Source organism: Mchenga conophoros, linkage group LG22 (assembly GCF_057382185.1).
Source record: "Mchenga conophoros isolate Kocher_MC1m ecotype Shallow Benthic linkage group LG22, M_conophoros_male_GT1.1, whole genome shotgun sequence".
Taxonomy (NCBI): domain Eukaryota; kingdom Metazoa; phylum Chordata; class Actinopteri; order Cichliformes; family Cichlidae; genus Mchenga; species Mchenga conophoros.
In genome coordinates this window covers 38,476,301-38,494,154 of record NC_140546.1, presented here as the reverse complement: position 1 = coordinate 38,494,154, position 17,854 = coordinate 38,476,301, and the positions used below count along the sequence as shown (strand labels likewise).

The 17,854-nt window shown below is 45.3% G+C and overlaps 1 long non-coding RNA gene across 1 annotated transcript; it reads left to right on the top strand.

The window, feature by feature from the left end:
- Positions 1-214: 214 nt before the first annotated feature.
- LOC146549915 (uncharacterized) lies at positions 215-17,512 on the top strand. The gene is made up of 2 exons (XR_014890535.1): positions 215-8,294; positions 9,767-17,512. It is a non-coding gene; the product is annotated as an uncharacterized LOC146549915 (long non-coding RNA).
- The last annotated feature ends 342 nt before the right edge of the window (positions 17,513-17,854 follow it).

Below are 17,854 nucleotides of genomic sequence, written 5' to 3'. Positions count from 1 at the left end.
TGCGGCCCGATACTTATCGACCCCAATCTCGAGACCAGGACTGGTTTTTTTGGAACCGGGGAGGGAGGGGCCCAGGAGGGAAGGACCGTGCATTTCTCGGTCCCCCCCAGGGGGGACGGAGCCATAACCAATGTCCTAACCCTAACCCTAACCCTAACCCCTAACCCCTAACCCTAACCCCTAACCCTAACCCTAACCCTAAGGTGCAGGTATGTGAGAATACATGATAACAAATATAGGAAACGACTGAAGGAGAAGCATTTATGAGATGATATTAATACTCTAAACTTGCAGAAGCTAAAAGTCAATAATTATTAGTACTTTAAACCTGCAGAAGCTAAAAGCTAATAATTGTGAGTTGAGCAGGACATATGGATCATGCAATCAATCGGAGACCTCCGCGTCTCCGTGGCTGGGGTAGTCGCAGGCGGCCTTCGGGCACTGCCTTCGTCCCCCCAAGTGCAGACATGCAATCAATCGGAGACCTCCACGTCTCCGCGGCTGGGGCATTCGCAGGCGACCTTTGGACACTGCCTTCGTCCCCCCAAGCGCAGACCGCCCGGGGTGGCTCTTGAGTGAAATTCTCAAAGTCACGGACATACGTTAGATTGCCATGAACCCAAATAGGGCCTAATTAACTCTCTAAAAGGCGATTGAACCTGACAGGGCCCGATTGGCCTCTTGGAAACTTTAAAAATTAAAGCCCAGAAAGGCATTACTTAATTACTATTAGGAAACTTTAAAAATTAAAGCCCAGAAAGGCATTAATTAATGACTATTGTCTTATTTAATTGATGACACACTCCAAGGCGTGATCAACCTTGGCAGGGCCTTCCTTGGAGGAGGATGTCTAGTGATAATGGCCGAAACATCCAATGATTCCAGGGTCCACTACTGATGATGTGTCCTAAATATTACTTTAAAATCAAATTAATGAGACTATAAAAAGATAATACAATAAAAAGCCGTGGGGGACCTTGCCGCCTGGGACGGGAGCAGGCATGGCCAGTGCATTGGAGCCCGGCCCCCTTCGGGGACCGGACTCCCAACTTATTTCTCCCCTATCCAGCCCGTGCCGCCTGTCCACCCACCTGGGTAGCGTGAGGTTCCCTGGGGGCTTTCTTCACTGGGCTGGGGGTGTCCCGACCCCCTCCCAATCCTAAACCTAACCACTTACAAAGAAAACCAAAAAAGGAATGTGAGATGGGGGTGCCATTAAAACAATAAAAACAAAGAAAGCTAGAGTGCTAAGCCAGTGCTAACAAGAAAGCCAAGGTGCTTAGCTGATGCTGGAAAGGAAATATGATGAGGGGGTGCCATTGAAACAATAAAAACAAAGAAAGCTAGAGTGCTAAGCCAGTGCTAACAAGAAAGCCAAGGTGCTTAGCTGATGCTGGAAAGGAAATATGATGAGGGGGTGCCATTAAAACAATAAAAACAAAGAAAACCAAAAAAGGAATGTGAGAAGGGGGTGCCATTAAAACAATAAAAACAAAGAAAACTAAAATGCTAAACTAATGCTAACAAGAAAGCCAAGGTGCTAAGCTAATGCTAACAATTGTATGACAGTGACACATGATAAAGTACAATTTGTACATGGGACTAGTCATCTTTATATTGAGTTTCATGGATGCTAATATGGAAGCTAACATTATGCTATGGCTAAAGCTAATGATGACAGTTCAAGGACACAACAGTGGTTGCCCTGGAGATCGATCAAGTGCATGATGGGAACCAGGAAGTCAGACCAGGCAGAGCACATGGAGCACAGGGAGCAGGTGGCAGACAGACCAGGGAGGAAACCTCATTCGAAGGACAAGGTGCAGGTATGTGAGAATACATGATAACAAATATAGGAAACGACTGAAGGAGAAGCATTTATGAGATGATATTAATACTCTAAACTTGCAGAAGCTAAAAGTCAATAATTATTAGTACTTTAAACCTGCAGAAGCTAAAAGCTAATAATTGTGAGTTGAGCAGGACATATGGATCATGCAATCAATCGGAGACCTCCGCGTCTCCGTGGCTGGGGTAGTCGCAGGCGGCCTTCGGGCACTGCCTTCGTCCCCCCAAGTGCAGACATGCAATCAATCGGAGACCTCCACGTCTCCGCGGCTGGGGCATTCGCAGGCGACCTTTGGACACTGCCTTCGTCCCCCCAAGCGCAGACCGCCCGGGGTGGCTCTTGAGTGAAATTCTCAAAGTCACGGACATACGTTAGATTGCCATGAACCCAAATAGGGCCTAATTAACTCTCTAAAAGGCGATTGAACCTGACAGGGCCCGATTGGCCTCTTGGAAACTTTAAAAATTAAAGCCCAGAAAGGCATTACTTAATTACTATTAGGAAACTTTAAAAATTAAAGCCCAGAAAGGCATTAATTAATGACTATTGTCTTATTTAATTGATGACACACTCCAAGGCGTGATCAACCTTGGCAGGGCCTTCCTTGGAGGAGGATGTCTAGTGATAATGGCCGAAACATCCAATGATTCCAGGGTCCACTACTGATGATGTGTCCTAAATATTACTTTAAAATCAAATTAATGAGACTATAAAAAGATAATACAATAAAAAGCCGTGGGGGACCTTGCCGCCTGGGACGGGAGCAGGCATGGCCAGTGCATTGGAGCCCGGCCCCCTTCGGGGACCGGACTCCCAACTTATTTCTCCCCTATCCAGCCCGTGCCGCCTGTCCACCCACCTGGGTAGCGTGAGGTTCCCTGGGGGCTTTCTTCACTGGGCTGGGGGTGTCCCGACCCCCTCCCAATCCTAAACCTAACCACTTACAAAGAAAACCAAAAAAGGAATGTGAGATGGGGGTGCCATTAAAACAATAAAAACAAAGAAAGCTAGAGTGCTAAGCCAGTGCTAACAAGAAAGCCAAGGTGCTTAGCTGATGCTGGAAAGGAAATATGATGAGGGGGTGCCATTGAAACAATAAAAACAAAGAAAGCTAGAGTGCTAAGCCAGTGCTAACAAGAAAGCCAAGGTGCTTAGCTGATGCTGGAAAGGAAATATGATGAGGGGGTGCCATTAAAACAATAAAAACAAAGAAAACCAAAAAAGGAATGTGAGAAGGGGGTGCCATTAAAACAATAAAAACAAAGAAAACTAAAATGCTAAACTAATGCTAACAAGAAAGCCAAGGTGCTAAGCTAATGCTAACAATTGTATGACAGTGACACATGATAAAGTACAATTTGTACATGGGACTAGTCATCTTTATATTGAGTTTCATGGATGCTAATATGGAAGCTAACATTATGCTATGGCTAAAGCTAATGATGACAGTTCAAGGACACAACAGTGGTTGCCCTGGAGATCGATCAAGTGCATGATGGGAACCAGGAAGTCAGACCAGGCAGAGCACATGGAGCACAGGGAGCAGGTGGCAGACAGACCAGGGAGGAAACCTCATTCGAAGGACAAGGTGCAGGTATGTGAGAATACATGATAACAAATATAGGAAACGACTGAAGGAGAAGCATTTATGAGATGATATTAATACTCTAAACTTGCAGAAGCTAAAAGTCAATAATTATTAGTACTTTAAACCTGCAGAAGCTAAAAGCTAATAATTGTGAGTTGAGCAGGACATATGGATCATGCAATCAATCGGAGACCTCCGCGTCTCCGTGGCTGGGGTAGTCGCAGGCGGCCTTCGGGCACTGCCTTCGTCCCCCCAAGTGCAGACATGCAATCAATCGGAGACCTCCACGTCTCCGCGGCTGGGGCATTCGCAGGCGACCTTTGGACACTGCCTTCGTCCCCCCAAGCGCAGACCGCCCGGGGTGGCTCTTGAGTGAAATTCTCAAAGTCACGGACATACGTTAGATTGCCATGAACCCAAATAGGGCCTAATTAACTCTCTAAAAGGCGATTGAACCTGACAGGGCCCGATTGGCCTCTTGGAAACTTTAAAAATTAAAGCCCAGAAAGGCATTACTTAATTACTATTAGGAAACTTTAAAAATTAAAGCCCAGAAAGGCATTAATTAATGACTATTGTCTTATTTAATTGATGACACACTCCAAGGCGTGATCAACCTTGGCAGGGCCTTCCTTGGAGGAGGATGTCTAGTGATAATGGCCGAAACATCCAATGATTCCAGGGTCCACTACTGATGATGTGTCCTAAATATTACTTTAAAATCAAATTAATGAGACTATAAAAAGATAATACAATAAAAAGCCGTGGGGGACCTTGCCGCCTGGGACGGGAGCAGGCATGGCCAGTGCATTGGAGCCCGGCCCCCTTCGGGGACCGGACTCCCAACTTATTTCTCCCCTATCCAGCCCGTGCCGCCTGTCCACCCACCTGGGTAGCGTGAGGTTCCCTGGGGGCTTTCTTCACTGGGCTGGGGGTGTCCCGACCCCCTCCCAATCCTAAACCTAACCACTTACAAAGAAAACCAAAAAAGGAATGTGAGATGGGGGTGCCATTAAAACAATAAAAACAAAGAAAGCTAGAGTGCTAAGCCAGTGCTAACAAGAAAGCCAAGGTGCTTAGCTGATGCTGGAAAGGAAATATGATGAGGGGGTGCCATTGAAACAATAAAAACAAAGAAAGCTAGAGTGCTAAGCCAGTGCTAACAAGAAAGCCAAGGTGCTTAGCTGATGCTGGAAAGGAAATATGATGAGGGGGTGCCATTAAAACAATAAAAACAAAGAAAACCAAAAAAGGAATGTGAGAAGGGGGTGCCATTAAAACAATAAAAACAAAGAAAACTAAAATGCTAAACTAATGCTAACAAGAAAGCCAAGGTGCTAAGCTAATGCTAACAATTGTATGACAGTGACACATGATAAAGTACAATTTGTACATGGGACTAGTCATCTTTATATTGAGTTTCATGGATGCTAATATGGAAGCTAACATTATGCTATGGCTAAAGCTAATGATGACAGTTCAAGGACACAACAGTGGTTGCCCTGGAGATCGATCAAGTGCATGATGGGAACCAGGAAGTCAGACCAGGCAGAGCACATGGAGCACAGGGAGCAGGTGGCAGACAGACCAGGGAGGAAACCTCATTCGAAGGACAAGGTGCAGGTATGTGAGAATACATGATAACAAATATAGGAAACGACTGAAGGAGAAGCATTTATGAGATGATATTAATACTCTAAACTTGCAGAAGCTAAAAGTCAATAATTATTAGTACTTTAAACCTGCAGAAGCTAAAAGCTAATAATTGTGAGTTGAGCAGGACATATGGATCATGCAATCAATCGGAGACCTCCGCGTCTCCGTGGCTGGGGTAGTCGCAGGCGGCCTTCGGGCACTGCCTTCGTCCCCCCAAGTGCAGACATGCAATCAATCGGAGACCTCCACGTCTCCGCGGCTGGGGCATTCGCAGGCGACCTTTGGACACTGCCTTCGTCCCCCCAAGCGCAGACCGCCCGGGGTGGCTCTTGAGTGAAATTCTCAAAGTCACGGACATACGTTAGATTGCCATGAACCCAAATAGGGCCTAATTAACTCTCTAAAAGGCGATTGAACCTGACAGGGCCCGATTGGCCTCTTGGAAACTTTAAAAATTAAAGCCCAGAAAGGCATTACTTAATTACTATTAGGAAACTTTAAAAATTAAAGCCCAGAAAGGCATTAATTAATGACTATTGTCTTATTTAATTGATGACACACTCCAAGGCGTGATCAACCTTGGCAGGGCCTTCCTTGGAGGAGGATGTCTAGTGATAATGGCCGAAACATCCAATGATTCCAGGGTCCACTACTGATGATGTGTCCTAAATATTACTTTAAAATCAAATTAATGAGACTATAAAAAGATAATACAATAAAAAGCCGTGGGGGACCTTGCCGCCTGGGACGGGAGCAGGCATGGCCAGTGCATTGGAGCCCGGCCCCCTTCGGGGACCGGACTCCCAACTTATTTCTCCCCTATCCAGCCCGTGCCGCCTGTCCACCCACCTGGGTAGCGTGAGGTTCCCTGGGGGCTTTCTTCACTGGGCTGGGGGTGTCCCGACCCCCTCCCAATCCTAAACCTAACCACTTACAAAGAAAACCAAAAAAGGAATGTGAGATGGGGGTGCCATTAAAACAATAAAAACAAAGAAAGCTAGAGTGCTAAGCCAGTGCTAACAAGAAAGCCAAGGTGCTTAGCTGATGCTGGAAAGGAAATATGATGAGGGGGTGCCATTGAAACAATAAAAACAAAGAAAGCTAGAGTGCTAAGCCAGTGCTAACAAGAAAGCCAAGGTGCTTAGCTGATGCTGGAAAGGAAATATGATGAGGGGGTGCCATTAAAACAATAAAAACAAAGAAAACCAAAAAAGGAATGTGAGAAGGGGGTGCCATTAAAACAATAAAAACAAAGAAAACTAAAATGCTAAACTAATGCTAACAAGAAAGCCAAGGTGCTAAGCTAATGCTAACAATTGTATGACAGTGACACATGATAAAGTACAATTTGTACATGGGACTAGTCATCTTTATATTGAGTTTCATGGATGCTAATATGGAAGCTAACATTATGCTATGGCTAAAGCTAATGATGACAGTTCAAGGACACAACAGTGGTTGCCCTGGAGATCGATCAAGTGCATGATGGGAACCAGGAAGTCAGACCAGGCAGAGCACATGGAGCACAGGGAGCAGGTGGCAGACAGACCAGGGAGGAAACCTCATTCGAAGGACAAGGTGCAGGTATGTGAGAATACATGATAACAAATATAGGAAACGACTGAAGGAGAAGCATTTATGAGATGATATTAATACTCTAAACTTGCAGAAGCTAAAAGTCAATAATTATTAGTACTTTAAACCTGCAGAAGCTAAAAGCTAATAATTGTGAGTTGAGCAGGACATATGGATCATGCAATCAATCGGAGACCTCCGCGTCTCCGTGGCTGGGGTAGTCGCAGGCGGCCTTCGGGCACTGCCTTCGTCCCCCCAAGTGCAGACATGCAATCAATCGGAGACCTCCACGTCTCCGCGGCTGGGGCATTCGCAGGCGACCTTTGGACACTGCCTTCGTCCCCCCAAGCGCAGACCGCCCGGGGTGGCTCTTGAGTGAAATTCTCAAAGTCACGGACATACGTTAGATTGCCATGAACCCAAATAGGGCCTAATTAACTCTCTAAAAGGCGATTGAACCTGACAGGGCCCGATTGGCCTCTTGGAAACTTTAAAAATTAAAGCCCAGAAAGGCATTACTTAATTACTATTAGGAAACTTTAAAAATTAAAGCCCAGAAAGGCATTAATTAATGACTATTGTCTTATTTAATTGATGACACACTCCAAGGCGTGATCAACCTTGGCAGGGCCTTCCTTGGAGGAGGATGTCTAGTGATAATGGCCGAAACATCCAATGATTCCAGGGTCCACTACTGATGATGTGTCCTAAATATTACTTTAAAATCAAATTAATGAGACTATAAAAAGATAATACAATAAAAAGCCGTGGGGGACCTTGCCGCCTGGGACGGGAGCAGGCATGGCCAGTGCATTGGAGCCCGGCCCCCTTCGGGGACCGGACTCCCAACTTATTTCTCCCCTATCCAGCCCGTGCCGCCTGTCCACCCACCTGGGTAGCGTGAGGTTCCCTGGGGGCTTTCTTCACTGGGCTGGGGGTGTCCCGACCCCCTCCCAATCCTAAACCTAACCACTTACAAAGAAAACCAAAAAAGGAATGTGAGATGGGGGTGCCATTAAAACAATAAAAACAAAGAAAGCTAGAGTGCTAAGCCAGTGCTAACAAGAAAGCCAAGGTGCTTAGCTGATGCTGGAAAGGAAATATGATGAGGGGGTGCCATTGAAACAATAAAAACAAAGAAAGCTAGAGTGCTAAGCCAGTGCTAACAAGAAAGCCAAGGTGCTTAGCTGATGCTGGAAAGGAAATATGATGAGGGGGTGCCATTAAAACAATAAAAACAAAGAAAACCAAAAAAGGAATGTGAGAAGGGGGTGCCATTAAAACAATAAAAACAAAGAAAACTAAAATGCTAAACTAATGCTAACAAGAAAGCCAAGGTGCTAAGCTAATGCTAACAATTGTATGACAGTGACACATGATAAAGTACAATTTGTACATGGGACTAGTCATCTTTATATTGAGTTTCATGGATGCTAATATGGAAGCTAACATTATGCTATGGCTAAAGCTAATGATGACAGTTCAAGGACACAACAGTGGTTGCCCTGGAGATCGATCAAGTGCATGATGGGAACCAGGAAGTCAGACCAGGCAGAGCACATGGAGCACAGGGAGCAGGTGGCAGACAGACCAGGGAGGAAACCTCATTCGAAGGACAAGGTGCAGGTATGTGAGAATACATGATAACAAATATAGGAAACGACTGAAGGAGAAGCATTTATGAGATGATATTAATACTCTAAACTTGCAGAAGCTAAAAGTCAATAATTATTAGTACTTTAAACCTGCAGAAGCTAAAAGCTAATAATTGTGAGTTGAGCAGGACATATGGATCATGCAATCAATCGGAGACCTCCGCGTCTCCGTGGCTGGGGTAGTCGCAGGCGGCCTTCGGGCACTGCCTTCGTCCCCCCAAGTGCAGACATGCAATCAATCGGAGACCTCCACGTCTCCGCGGCTGGGGCATTCGCAGGCGACCTTTGGACACTGCCTTCGTCCCCCCAAGCGCAGACCGCCCGGGGTGGCTCTTGAGTGAAATTCTCAAAGTCACGGACATACGTTAGATTGCCATGAACCCAAATAGGGCCTAATTAACTCTCTAAAAGGCGATTGAACCTGACAGGGCCCGATTGGCCTCTTGGAAACTTTAAAAATTAAAGCCCAGAAAGGCATTACTTAATTACTATTAGGAAACTTTAAAAATTAAAGCCCAGAAAGGCATTAATTAATGACTATTGTCTTATTTAATTGATGACACACTCCAAGGCGTGATCAACCTTGGCAGGGCCTTCCTTGGAGGAGGATGTCTAGTGATAATGGCCGAAACATCCAATGATTCCAGGGTCCACTACTGATGATGTGTCCTAAATATTACTTTAAAATCAAATTAATGAGACTATAAAAAGATAATACAATAAAAAGCCGTGGGGGACCTTGCCGCCTGGGACGGGAGCAGGCATGGCCAGTGCATTGGAGCCCGGCCCCCTTCGGGGACCGGACTCCCAACTTATTTCTCCCCTATCCAGCCCGTGCCGCCTGTCCACCCACCTGGGTAGCGTGAGGTTCCCTGGGGGCTTTCTTCACTGGGCTGGGGGTGTCCCGACCCCCTCCCAATCCTAAACCTAACCACTTACAAAGAAAACCAAAAAAGGAATGTGAGATGGGGGTGCCATTAAAACAATAAAAACAAAGAAAGCTAGAGTGCTAAGCCAGTGCTAACAAGAAAGCCAAGGTGCTTAGCTGATGCTGGAAAGGAAATATGATGAGGGGGTGCCATTGAAACAAGAAAGACAAAGAAAGCTAGAGTGCTAAGCCAGTGCTAACAAGAAAGCCAAGGTGCTTAGCTGATGCTGGAAAGGAAATATGATGAGGGGGTGCCATTAAAACAATAAAAACAAAGAAAACCAAAAAAGGAATGTGAGAAGGGGGTGCCATTAAAACAATAAAAACAAAGAAAACTAAAGTGCTAAACTAATGCTAACAAGAAAGCCAAGGTGCTAAGCTAATGCTAACAATTGTATGACAGTGACACATGATAAAGTACAATTTGTACATGGGACTAGTCATCTTTATATTGAGTTTCATGGATGCTAATATGGAAGCTAACATTATGCTATGGCTAAAGCTAATGATGGCAGTTCAAGGACACAACAGTGGTTGCCCTGGAGATCGATCAAGTGCATGATGGGAACCAGGAAGTCAGACCAGGCAGAGCACATGGAGCACAGGGAGCAGGTGGCAGACAGACCAGGGAGGAAACCTCATTCGAAGGACAAGGTGCAGGTATGTGAGAATACATGATAACAAATATAGGAAACGACTGAAGGAGAAGCATTTATGAGATGATATTAATACTCTAAACTTGCAGAAGCTAAAAGTCAATAATTGTGAGTTAATGAGTGAAATTTTCAAAGCCACGGACATACGTTAAATTTCCATAAACCCAAATAGGGCCTCATTAGCTCTCTAAAATGCGATTGAACCTGATGATATTAGTACTTTAAACCTGCAGAAGCTAAAAGCTAATAATTGTGAGTTGAGCAGGACTTATGGATCATGCAATCAATCGGAGACCTCCGCGTCTCCGTGGCTGGGGTAGTCGCAGGCGGCCTTCGGGCACTGCCTTCGTCCCCCCAAGTGCAGACATGCAATCAATCGGAGACCTCCACGTCTCCGCGGCTGGGGCATTCGCAGGCGACCTTTGGACACTGCCTTCGTCCCCCCAAGCGCAGACCGCCCGGGGTGGCTCTTGAGTGAAATTCTCAAAGTCACGGACATACGTTAGATTGCCATGAACCCAAATAGGGCCTAATTAACTCTCTAAAAGGCGATTGAACCTGACAGGGCCCGATTGGCCTCTTGGAAACTTTAAAAATTAAAGCCCAGAAAGGCATTACTTAATTACTATTAGGAAACTTTAAAAATTAAAGCCCAGAAAGGCATTAATTAATGACTATTGTCTTATTTAATTGATGACACACTCCAAGGCGTGATCAACCTTGGCAGGGCCTTCCTTGGAGGAGGATGTCTAGTGATAATGGCCGAAACATCCAATGATTCCAGGGTCCACTACTGATGATGTGTCCTAAATATTACTTTAAAATCAAATTAATGAGACTATAAAAAGATAATACAATAAAAAGCCGTGGGGGACCTTGCCGCCTGGGACGGGAGCAGGCATGGCCAGTGCATTGGAGCCCGGCCCCCTTCGGGGACCGGACTCCCAACTTATTTCTCCCCTATCCAGCCCGTGCCGCCTGTCCACCCACCTGGGTAGCGTGAGGTTCCCTGGGGGCTTTCTTCACTGGGCTGGGGGTGTCCCGACCCCCTCCCAATCCTAAACCTAACCACTTACAAAGAAAACCAAAAAAGGAATGTGAGATGGGGGTGCCATTAAAACAATAAAAACAAAGAAAGCTAGAGTGCTAAGCCAGTGCTAACAAGAAAGCCAAGGTGCTTAGCTGATGCTGGAAAGGAAATATGATGAGGGGGTGCCATTGAAACAATAAAAACAAAGAAAGCTAGAGTGCTAAGCCAGTGCTAACAAGAAAGCCAAGGTGCTTAGCTGATGCTGGAAAGGAAATATGATGAGGGGGTGCCATTAAAACAATAAAAACAAAGAAAACCAAAAAAGGAATGTGAGAAGGGGGTGCCATTAAAACAATAAAAACAAAGAAAACTAAAATGCTAAACTAATGCTAACAAGAAAGCCAAGGTGCTAAGCTAATGCTAACAATTGTATGACAGTGACACATGATAAAGTACAATTTGTACATGGGACTAGTCATCTTTATATTGAGTTTCATGGATGCTAATATGGAAGCTAACATTATGCTATGGCTAAAGCTAATGATGACAGTTCAAGGACACAACAGTGGTTGCCCTGGAGATCGATCAAGTGCATGATGGGAACCAGGAAGTCAGACCAGGCAGAGCACATGGAGCACAGGGAGCAGGTGGCAGACAGACCAGGGAGGAAACCTCATTCGAAGGACAAGGTGCAGGTATGTGAGAATACATGATAACAAATATAGGAAACGACTGAAGGAGAAGCATTTATGAGATGATATTAATACTCTAAACTTGCAGAAGCTAAAAGTCAATAATTATTAGTACTTTAAACCTGCAGAAGCTAAAAGCTAATAATTGTGAGTTGAGCAGGACATATGGATCATGCAATCAATCGGAGACCTCCGCGTCTCCGTGGCTGGGGTAGTCGCAGGCGGCCTTCGGGCACTGCCTTCGTCCCCCCAAGTGCAGACATGCAATCAATCGGAGACCTCCACGTCTCCGCGGCTGGGGCATTCGCAGGCGACCTTTGGACACTGCCTTCGTCCCCCCAAGCGCAGACCGCCCGGGGTGGCTCTTGAGTGAAATTCTCAAAGTCACGGACATACGTTAGATTGCCATGAACCCAAATAGGGCCTAATTAACTCTCTAAAAGGCGATTGAACCTGACAGGGCCCGATTGGCCTCTTGGAAACTTTAAAAATTAAAGCCCAGAAAGGCATTACTTAATTACTATTAGGAAACTTTAAAAATTAAAGCCCAGAAAGGCATTAATTAATGACTATTGTCTTATTTAATTGATGACACACTCCAAGGCGTGATCAACCTTGGCAGGGCCTTCCTTGGAGGAGGATGTCTAGTGATAATGGCCGAAACATCCAATGATTCCAGGGTCCACTACTGATGATGTGTCCTAAATATTACTTTAAAATCAAATTAATGAGACTATAAAAAGATAATACAATAAAAAGCCGTGGGGGACCTTGCCGCCTGGGACGGGAGCAGGCATGGCCAGTGCATTGGAGCCCGGCCCCCTTCGGGGACCGGACTCCCAACTTATTTCTCCCCTATCCAGCCCGTGCCGCCTGTCCACCCACCTGGGTAGCGTGAGGTTCCCTGGGGGCTTTCTTCACTGGGCTGGGGGTGTCCCGACCCCCTCCCAATCCTAAACCTAACCACTTACAAAGAAAACCAAAAAAGGAATGTGAGATGGGGGTGCCATTAAAACAATAAAAACAAAGAAAGCTAGAGTGCTAAGCCAGTGCTAACAAGAAAGCCAAGGTGCTTAGCTGATGCTGGAAAGGAAATATGATGAGGGGGTGCCATTGAAACAATAAAAACAAAGAAAGCTAGAGTGCTAAGCCAGTGCTAACAAGAAAGCCAAGGTGCTTAGCTGATGCTGGAAAGGAAATATGATGAGGGGGTGCCATTAAAACAATAAAAACAAAGAAAACCAAAAAAGGAATGTGAGAAGGGGGTGCCATTAAAACAATAAAAACAAAGAAAACTAAAATGCTAAACTAATGCTAACAAGAAAGCCAAGGTGCTAAGCTAATGCTAACAATTGTATGACAGTGACACATGATAAAGTACAATTTGTACATGGGACTAGTCATCTTTATATTGAGTTTCATGGATGCTAATATGGAAGCTAACATTATGCTATGGCTAAAGCTAATGATGACAGTTCAAGGACACAACAGTGGTTGCCCTGGAGATCGATCAAGTGCATGATGGGAACCAGGAAGTCAGACCAGGCAGAGCACATGGAGCACAGGGAGCAGGTGGCAGACAGACCAGGGAGGAAACCTCATTCGAAGGACAAGGTGCAGGTATGTGAGAATACATGATAACAAATATAGGAAACGACTGAAGGAGAAGCATTTATGAGATGATATTAATACTCTAAACTTGCAGAAGCTAAAAGTCAATAATTATTAGTACTTTAAACCTGCAGAAGCTAAAAGCTAATAATTGTGAGTTGAGCAGGACATATGGATCATGCAATCAATCGGAGACCTCCGCGTCTCCGTGGCTGGGGTAGTCGCAGGCGGCCTTCGGGCACTGCCTTCGTCCCCCCAAGTGCAGACATGCAATCAATCGGAGACCTCCACGTCTCCGCGGCTGGGGCATTCGCAGGCGACCTTTGGACACTGCCTTCGTCCCCCCAAGCGCAGACCGCCCGGGGTGGCTCTTGAGTGAAATTCTCAAAGTCACGGACATACGTTAGATTGCCATGAACCCAAATAGGGCCTAATTAACTCTCTAAAAGGCGATTGAACCTGACAGGGCCCGATTGGCCTCTTGGAAACTTTAAAAATTAAAGCCCAGAAAGGCATTACTTAATTACTATTAGGAAACTTTAAAAATTAAAGCCCAGAAAGGCATTAATTAATGACTATTGTCTTATTTAATTGATGACACACTCCAAGGCGTGATCAACCTTGGCAGGGCCTTCCTTGGAGGAGGATGTCTAGTGATAATGGCCGAAACATCCAATGATTCCAGGGTCCACTACTGATGATGTGTCCTAAATATTACTTTAAAATCAAATTAATGAGACTATAAAAAGATAATACAATAAAAAGCCGTGGGGGACCTTGCCGCCTGGGACGGGAGCAGGCATGGCCAGTGCATTGGAGCCCGGCCCCCTTCGGGGACCGGACTCCCAACTTATTTCTCCCCTATCCAGCCCGTGCCGCCTGTCCACCCACCTGGGTAGCGTGAGGTTCCCTGGGGGCTTTCTTCACTGGGCTGGGGGTGTCCCGACCCCCTCCCAATCCTAAACCTAACCACTTACAAAGAAAACCAAAAAAGGAATGTGAGATGGGGGTGCCATTAAAACAATAAAAACAAAGAAAGCTAGAGTGCTAAGCCAGTGCTAACAAGAAAGCCAAGGTGCTTAGCTGATGCTGGAAAGGAAATATGATGAGGGGGTGCCATTGAAACAATAAAAACAAAGAAAGCTAGAGTGCTAAGCCAGTGCTAACAAGAAAGCCAAGGTGCTTAGCTGATGCTGGAAAGGAAATATGATGAGGGGGTGCCATTAAAACAATAAAAACAAAGAAAACCAAAAAAGGAATGTGAGAAGGGGGTGCCATTAAAACAATAAAAACAAAGAAAACTAAAATGCTAAACTAATGCTAACAAGAAAGCCAAGGTGCTAAGCTAATGCTAACAATTGTATGACAGTGACACATGATAAAGTACAATTTGTACATGGGACTAGTCATCTTTATATTGAGTTTCATGGATGCTAATATGGAAGCTAACATTATGCTATGGCTAAAGCTAATGATGACAGTTCAAGGACACAACAGTGGTTGCCCTGGAGATCGATCAAGTGCATGATGGGAACCAGGAAGTCAGACCAGGCAGAGCACATGGAGCACAGGGAGCAGGTGGCAGACAGACCAGGGAGGAAACCTCATTCGAAGGACAAGGTGCAGGTATGTGAGAATACATGATAACAAATATAGGAAACGACTGAAGGAGAAGCATTTATGAGATGATATTAATACTCTAAACTTGCAGAAGCTAAAAGTCAATAATTATTAGTACTTTAAACCTGCAGAAGCTAAAAGCTAATAATTGTGAGTTGAGCAGGACATATGGATCATGCAATCAATCGGAGACCTCCGCGTCTCCGTGGCTGGGGTAGTCGCAGGCGGCCTTCGGGCACTGCCTTCGTCCCCCCAAGTGCAGACATGCAATCAATCGGAGACCTCCACGTCTCCGCGGCTGGGGCATTCGCAGGCGACCTTTGGACACTGCCTTCGTCCCCCCAAGCGCAGACCGCCCGGGGTGGCTCTTGAGTGAAATTCTCAAAGTCACGGACATACGTTAGATTGCCATGAACCCAAATAGGGCCTAATTAACTCTCTAAAAGGCGATTGAACCTGACAGGGCCCGATTGGCCTCTTGGAAACTTTAAAAATTAAAGCCCAGAAAGGCATTACTTAATTACTATTAGGAAACTTTAAAAATTAAAGCCCAGAAAGGCATTAATTAATGACTATTGTCTTATTTAATTGATGACACACTCCAAGGCGTGATCAACCTTGGCAGGGCCTTCCTTGGAGGAGGATGTCTAGTGATAATGGCCGAAACATCCAATGATTCCAGGGTCCACTACTGATGATGTGTCCTAAATATTACTTTAAAATCAAATTAATGAGACTATAAAAAGATAATACAATAAAAAGCCGTGGGGGACCTTGCCGCCTGGGACGGGAGCAGGCATGGCCAGTGCATTGGAGCCCGGCCCCCTTCGGGGACCGGACTCCCAACTTATTTCTCCCCTATCCAGCCCGTGCCGCCTGTCCACCCACCTGGGTAGCGTGAGGTTCCCTGGGGGCTTTCTTCACTGGGCTGGGGGTGTCCCGACCCCCTCCCAATCCTAAACCTAACCACTTACAAAGAAAACCAAAAAAGGAATGTGAGATGGGGGTGCCATTAAAACAATAAAAACAAAGAAAGCTAGAGTGCTAAGCCAGTGCTAACAAGAAAGCCAAGGTGCTTAGCTGATGCTGGAAAGGAAATATGATGAGGGGGTGCCATTGAAACAATAAAAACAAAGAAAGCTAGAGTGCTAAGCCAGTGCTAACAAGAAAGCCAAGGTGCTTAGCTGATGCTGGAAAGGAAATATGATGAGGGGGTGCCATTAAAACAATAAAAACAAAGAAAACCAAAAAAGGAATGTGAGAAGGGGGTGCCATTAAAACAATAAAAACAAAGAAAACTAAAATGCTAAACTAATGCTAACAAGAAAGCCAAGGTGCTAAGCTAATGCTAACAATTGTATGACAGTGACACATGATAAAGTACAATTTGTACATGGGACTAGTCATCTTTATATTGAGTTTCATGGATGCTAATATGGAAGCTAACATTATGCTATGGCTAAAGCTAATGATGACAGTTCAAGGACACAACAGTGGTTGCCCTGGAGATCGATCAAGTGCATGATGGGAACCAGGAAGTCAGACCAGGCAGAGCACATGGAGCACAGGGAGCAGGTGGCAGACAGACCAGGGAGGAAACCTCATTCGAAGGACAAGGTGCAGGTATGTGAGAATACATGATAACAAATATAGGAAACGACTGAAGGAGAAGCATTTATGAGATGATATTAATACTCTAAACTTGCAGAAGCTAAAAGTCAATAATTATTAGTACTTTAAACCTGCAGAAGCTAAAAGCTAATAATTGTGAGTTGAGCAGGACATATGGATCATGCAATCAATCGGAGACCTCCGCGTCTCCGTGGCTGGGGTAGTCGCAGGCGGCCTTCGGGCACTGCCTTCGTCCCCCCAAGTGCAGACATGCAATCAATCGGAGACCTCCACGTCTCCGCGGCTGGGGCATTCGCAGGCGACCTTTGGACACTGCCTTCGTCCCCCCAAGCGCAGACCGCCCGGGGTGGCTCTTGAGTGAAATTCTCAAAGTCACGGACATACGTTAGATTGCCATGAACCCAAATAGGGCCTAATTAACTCTCTAAAAGGCGATTGAACCTGACAGGGCCCGATTGGCCTCTTGGAAACTTTAAAAATTAAAGCCCAGAAAGGCATTACTTAATTACTATTAGGAAACTTTAAAAATTAAAGCCCAGAAAGGCATTAATTAATGACTATTGTCTTATTTAATTGATGACACACTCCAAGGCGTGATCAACCTTGGCAGGGCCTTCCTTGGAGGAGGATGTCTAGTGATAATGGCCGAAACATCCAATGATTCCAGGGTCCACTACTGATGATGTGTCCTAAATATTACTTTAAAATCAAATTAATGAGACTATAAAAAGATAATACAATAAAAAGCCGTGGGGGACCTTGCCGCCTGGGACGGGAGCAGGCATGGCCAGTGCATTGGAGCCCGGCCCCCTTCGGGGACCGGACTCCCAACTTATTTCTCCCCTATCCAGCCCGTGCCGCCTGTCCACCCACCTGGGTAGCGTGAGGTTCCCTGGGGGCTTTCTTCACTGGGCTGGGGGTGTCCCGACCCCCTCCCAATCCTAAACCTAACCACTTACAAAGAAAACCAAAAAAGGAATGTGAGATGGGGGTGCCATTAAAACAATAAAAACAAAGAAAGCTAGAGTGCTAAGCCAGTGCTAACAAGAAAGCCAAGGTGCTTAGCTGATGCTGGAAAGGAAATATGATGAGGGGGTGCCATTGAAACAATAAAAACAAAGAAAGCTAGAGTGCTAAGCCAGTGCTAACAAGAAAGCCAAGGTGCTTAGCTGATGCTGGAAAGGAAATATGATGAGGGGGTGCCATTAAAACAATAAAAACAAAGAAAACCAAAAAAGGAATGTGAGAAGGGGGTGCCATTAAAACAATAAAAACAAAGAAAACTAAAATGCTAAACTAATGCTAACAAGAAAGCCAAGGTGCTAAGCTAATGCTAACAATTGTATGACAGTGACACATGAT